Raw genomic sequence first — 6,674 nt, 5'->3', positions numbered from 1 at the left:
TCTGTGACGCACCAGGCACGGTGCCTCAGTACATCCTGGGCCTGAAATGCCTCACTGGGTATCCGGCATCGTCAGCCCTAACGTAGAATCAGGTCTGTTCGTGGCGAACAAGAGAGCCCGAATTTGGCCTTGGTTTGAAGTTCAGCTCATCAGCGAAATTGACCTTAGACCAATTACGCATTAGAAAGAAAGTAATTCGTTGATGGTTTGTGTTGTGTGTGGTAAAATACACATAAGATTTACCATCTTAACCATGCGTGAGTGTGTGCTTCCGTGGTGGTAGATACATTCACATTGTGCACCTGTCACCACCATCCTCCCCATAACTCTTCCTCTCGTAGAACTGAAACGCTATTCACATGAAACAGCAACTGCCCGTCCCCACCGCCCCCCCTCCAAACCCTGGCAAGTATTAGCATACTTTCCGAGATTCTGACTACTCGCATAGGTAGAATCCTGCAGTGTGACTGGCTTATTTCATTTAGCAAGATGTCCTCAAGCTTCTTCCAGGTAGCATACATCAGAATTTTCTTTTTAAATTGACGAGTCCTACGTGGTACGCGTATACCACGTTTTTCTTACTCATCTGTGGACGGACAGCTGGATTGCTCCCATTTTGTAGCTATCGCGAAGAATGTTGCTGTGGACATGGGTATACAAATTTCTCTTCAAGACCCTACTTTCAATTTTGGGGGTCCATACCCAGAAGTGGAATTGCTGAATCATGTAATTCTATTTGTAATTTAAGGAACTGCTATTTCAGTTACCACAGTGGCTGTACCGTTGCACATTTTCACATGGTTTTATTATGGTATTAAAAGTGGAACAGCTCCTCTTCTCGAAAGGTGGGATGGAAAACTTACCTTGATCCTTTCCGCTAAATACAGCCCTGGGAATTTTATTTTATTTTTTTTTATGTTTATTTATTTTTGAGACAGAGACAGAGCACGAACGGGGGAGGGGCAGAGAGAGAGGGAGACACAGTCCGAAGCAGGCTGCAGGCTCTGAGCCATCAGCCCAGAGCCCGATGCGGGGCTCAAACTCACGGACCGTGAGATCGTGACCTGAGCCGAAGTCGGACGCTTAACGACTGAGCCACCCAGGCGCCCCAGCCCTGGAAATTTTATATAAAACAAGCATAAGCCTGAAAGGTGGAGAGAAAGCAGATTACCTGCACCGAGTTCCATGGATTTCTTTTTGCTTCACATCTCCCTGCCAGTGCTGGAGAAGCAGACAAAAGCCCAAATAAGGGCCAGAATAGGGATGGCTTAGCAAGACTAAAAACTCCAGCCAAACCACAGAAGAAACCACCCTGACTTTGCCAACATACGCCAAACTGGGAACCTAGGCTTCTCTCCTAGCCAGGCTGTACTGGGGACACCCCAAAATTCCTGTTGGGGTGGTATCAGAGAAGGCCAGGCAGGGAGCTGGAACTTGCAGTCGGTGTCACGGGAGGCCACCTGAGAAACGAGGCCCCGCCAGCCCCTCCCAACCAAGGTGTTGTAAGCAGAGGTGTAATGGATGATGGGACTCACCCCACAAAGTAGTGACTGGGAGGCGCTCCCACCCTGGGCATCAGCAGACATCAAGCAAGGAACCTGAACCTGGCAGTAATTAAGTGGTGCCTTTCCACCCCTATCGGAGGGGGTGTGCCATTAACAAGATGAAATGGGATTCAGTCTTCGTAGCAACCCCAAGTGTCCATGTTTCAGTCAAAACTCACTCCTAGAAAAGGTCAGGAGAATCTCAAAGGGGAAAGGGCAACACTGAGATGACAGAGATGTTAGAATTCTCCGGCAGAGATTCAAAAGCAGCCGTCATGAAAGTGTCAACAAGTAATTGTGAACACACTTGAAATAAATGAAAAAAAAAAAAATCGGCCAGCAAAGAAAATCGAAATCGTTTAGAGCTGAAAAGTGTGATTACTAAAAAAGAAGCAATGGAGGAGAAAGAATCCTTGAACTTGAAGATAAAACAATAGAAATGACCAAATCTGAACTCTGAACAGAGAGGAAATATACTTAAAAAAAGATGGTGGGGGCCTAATGGACCTATGGTACTTATAACAAAAAATCTGAAATCTATGTCGTCATCAGTACCAGAAGGAGAGAAGAAAAATCGGGGCTGAAAAAGTAGTTGAAATAACAACCATATACTCCCCAGAAGTGGCGAAAGATTTAAACCTATAGATTCAAGATGCTCTGCAAATCCCAAAGTAAGTCTAAAGAAATGAACACCAAGACTCATCAGAGCCAAACTTCTGAAAAGCCCAAACCAAAAATTTTTAAAGCAGCAAGAGAAAAATGACACCTTACCTAGAAAGGAAGAACAATGTGAGTGACAGGTTTGTCACCAAAAACCGTGAGATGAGAAGAATGTGGTGTATCTTTCACATAGTGAAAGAAAAGTGTCAACTGAGAATTCTGTGTCCAGCAAAGAAAAATCTCAGGGATTAGGGGGAACTTAGACATTCTCAGATGAAGGGAAACTAGGGGAATTGGTTGCCTGCAGACCTACCCTAAAATAATGGCTTTAAATTTCTCTAAACTTAAAGGAAAAACTAAAAAAGGAGGAGCGCCTGGGTGGCTCAGTCAGTTGAGTGTCCAACTTGATTTCCGCTCAGGTCACAATCTCACAGTTCGTGAGTTCAAGACCTGCACCGGGTTCTATGCTGACAGTGCAGAGCCTGCTTGAGATTCTCTTTCTCTCCCTCCCTCTCTGCCTCTCTCTCTCTGTGCCCTCCTCTCAAAGTAAATATTAAAAATAAAATTAAAAATTAAAAACTAAAAAGTGAAAGAAGGAAACTTTGTCTCGCTAGAAAGGAAGTTAGAACAACAGAAATAGTAAAACTATGGGTAAATAAAAATACCTTTCCCATGAGTTTCCTAAATTGTGGTTAATGGTTGAAACCAAAATTATAATATTGATGTACATAGAGGAAATGTACATAGAGGAAATATTTAAGGCAATTACTTTATAAACAGGGGAAGGCGAGAGGGGAATAGAAGGTTTCTACACTTAAAATGGTAAAATGTCAATAAAAATATACTGTGGTAACCAGTATATATGATGAGATTCTTAGAACAACCACTTCAAAAAGATAATACAACCAAAACACTACAAATGTAAATATGTAATAAATAAATAATAAGTAAAAAGGATTGGGGCGCCTGGGTGGCTCAGTCAGTTAAAAGCATCCTGACCTTTGGCTCAGGTCATGATCTCACAGTTTGTGAATTCAAGCCCTACGTCGGGCTCTGTGCTGACAGCTCAGAACACGGAGCCCACTTCGGATTCTGGGTCTCCCAATCTTCTCTGCCCCCCTCCCTCCTTCTCAAAAATAAGTAAACATTTTTAAAAATAAAAAAAAAAAAAGGATTTCTTTAAAAATGTTCAAGTAACCCACAGGAAGGCAGGAAAAAAATAAGATGGGAGATTACATAGATCACTGAGATCACTAAGTACGGTGTATCACATGTAAATGGTCTAAATATATCTATGGAAAGGTTGGCGAAGTGGATGAAAGAACATGACCTAACTATATGCTTCCGCAAGAGACTCTCTTCAAATATGACGATATAAGGTTGAAAGTAAAAGGATTGAAAAGTATATATCATACAAGTAGTCCCCCAAAAGGAATTATATAAGCATCAGATATATTAGACTTCAGAGCAAAGAAAGTTACCAGAGACAGAGGAACATTATATGGTGAGAAAAAGAGTCAACCCACCAAGAAGATATAATCTGAAATATGTATTTACCAAATCACAGAGCTGCAAAACGTGTGATGCTAATCTGGTAGTGTTGAAAGAATATCAAGTCCACACCTGAAGACTTGAACACCCCTTGCAACAACAGAACAACTAGACAGAGAATCAGCAAGGATGTAGAACTTAACACCATCAACCAACAGGATCCAATCAACAAAGACTATTCCACCCAACAGCAGAAGACACACTCTTTTCAAATACCATGGGATATATACCAAGGCAGACCATATCCTGGCCCATAAAACAAATCTCAACAGATGGAGAAGAATTGAGATCGTACAGTGTGTTCTTTGGTCACAACGGAACCCATAATCCCTGGGTTAAAAATGGAAAGTGTTTCCTCTAAGACCAGAGACAAGACAAGGGCGTCTGCTTTTACCCCTTCTTTTTTGTGGTCATTTTGGGGTGGTTTTTTGTTTGTTTGTTTGCTTGTTTATTTGTTTTGTGTTTTTTTGCTTTTACCAGTTCAGTTTAACACTGCACTAGAGGTTCTAGCCAGGGAGTTTGGGGGTGGGGGAGAAGGAGTGGGGGAGTTCCAGAGAAAAGCGTGCAGATTGGAAAGACAAAAGTAAAATGATCTCTCTTGGTAGATGACATGGTCTTTATACAGAAAATGCTAAGGAATCCACTGAAAGACTACTACAACTAACAAACGTAGCAAGGTTGCAGAATATGAGGTCAATCAATATACTTACAATGAAAAATCTTAAAATCACATTAAGGGGCACTTGGGTGACTCAGTCGGTTAAGGGTCCGACTCTTGATTTTGGCTCAGGCCATGATCTCACAATTCGTAGGATCAAACCCTGCATTGGGCTCTGCCCTGACAGCATGGAGCCTGCTTGGGATTCTCTCTCTTTGTGCCCCTCCCCTGTGCACGCACACTCTCTCTCTCTCTCTCAAAATAAATAAACTTAAAATTTTTAAATGAGTGAGTAAATAATCTTATTAACATGGGGTGGGGGTGTCTGGGTGGCTCCGTTGGTTAAGCATCCAACTCTTGATTTCAGCTCAGGTCACGATCTCAGAGTCTTGAGATCAAGCCCCTCATTGGGCTCTTCACTGAGTGTGGTGCCTGCTTAAGATTCTCTCTCTCCCTTTCCCTCGACCCTTCCCCCACTTAAGCACAAGCTCGCTCTCTCTCAAATAAATAAAATCACACAGAGATACCATTTAAAAAAATCACATTAAGAAAAATAATTCCACTTAGCATTGAATCAAACAATAAAATAGGATAAATTTAACAAAATAAGCGTAAAACATATTCTGAAAACTCCAAGGCATTGTTGAAAGAATTTAGAGGGATTCTGAGTGGCTAAAACAGTCTTGAAAAAGAGGAGAGTTGAAGAACTCACACTTCCTGATTTCAAAATTTAACTATAAAGCTACAGTAGTCAAGACACTATGATACTAGCATAAGGATAGACATACAGACCAATGGAATAGAATGGAGAGTCAAAATTAAAGCCTCATATATCTGTCCATTAAATTTTCTTTTTTTTTTTAAAATTTTTTTTTCAACGTTTATTTATTTTTGGGACAGAGAGAGACAGAGCATGAACGGAGGAGGGGCAGAGAGAGAGGGAGACACAGAATCGGAAACAGGCTCCAGGCTCTGAGCCATCAGCCCAGAGCCTGACGCGGGGCTCGAACTCCCGGACCGCGAGATCGTGACCTGGCTGAAGTCGGACGCTTAATCGACTGCGCCACCCAGGCGCCCCTGTCCATTAAATTTTCAACAAGGGTGCCAGACAATTCAGTCAGGGAAAGAACAGTCTTTTTAACAAATGGTGAAGACAACGGATACTCTCAAAAAAAAGTTTAACTTCATCGAAGTTAAAATCTTTCATGCTGTAAGGAATACCTTTAAGAAAGTGAAAAGATAACCCACAGAATAGGAGAGAATCTTTGCAATTCATATATTTTATGAGGTAATTGCATCCAGGAGAGATAAAGAACTCTTACAATGCAACAATGGAAGTACAAATAACCTAATAAAACATGAGCAAAGACTTTGAGTAGACATTTCTCAAAGTAAAAAAAGATACACAAATGGCCAATGAACACGTGAAAAGGTGCTTAACATCATTAATCATTTGGGAAATGCAAATCAAAACCCAATGAGAGGGGTGCCTGGGTGGCTTGGTTAAGCATCTCACTCTTGATTTCAGCTCAGGTCAGTCAGGATCTCACATTTTGTGAGTTCGAGCCCCAAGTCAGGCTCTATGCTGACAGCGTGGAGCCTGCTTAGGATTCTCTGGCTCCCTCTCTCTCTCTCTGTGCCTCCCCTGCTCGCTCTTTCTCTCTCTCTCTCTCTCTCTCTCTCTCTCTCTCTCTCTCTCTCTCAAAAATAAACATTAAAAAAAAAAACACCAATAAGATGTCACTGTACATCCCCTAGAATGGCTATGATCAAAATATAGGCATAACAAATAATGGCGAGGATGTGGAGAATCTGGAAACCTCATGCTCCGCTGGTGAGATTTTAAAATGATGCAGCCTTTGGAAAACAGTCTGGAAGTTCCTCAAAAAGTTAAACATAGAGTTACCATATGATCAAGAAATTCTACTCCTAGATATATATCCGAGAGAAATTAAAATATGTCTGCACGAAGTTGTATAGAACATTTCACGGCAACATTATTCACAATAGTCAAAAGTAGAAAAACCCAAATGTCCGTAGACAGATGGATAAGCAAAATATGATCTATATGTACAATGAAATATTATTCAGCCTTAAAAAGGAAGGAAATTCTGAGACATGCCACTACGTGGATTAATCAAGAAAACATGCTAAGTGAAATAAGCCAGACACAAAAGGACACATATTGTATGATTCCATTTATATGAGGTACCTAGCTAGAATAGTCGAGTTCATAGAAACAGAAAGTAGAGGGGCGCCTG

The sequence above is a fragment of the Prionailurus viverrinus genome, chromosome B4, assembly GCF_022837055.1.
Source record: "Prionailurus viverrinus isolate Anna chromosome B4, UM_Priviv_1.0, whole genome shotgun sequence".
Lineage (NCBI taxonomy): Eukaryota > Metazoa > Chordata > Mammalia > Carnivora > Felidae > Prionailurus > Prionailurus viverrinus.
This window is presented reverse-complemented; position numbering follows the sequence as displayed.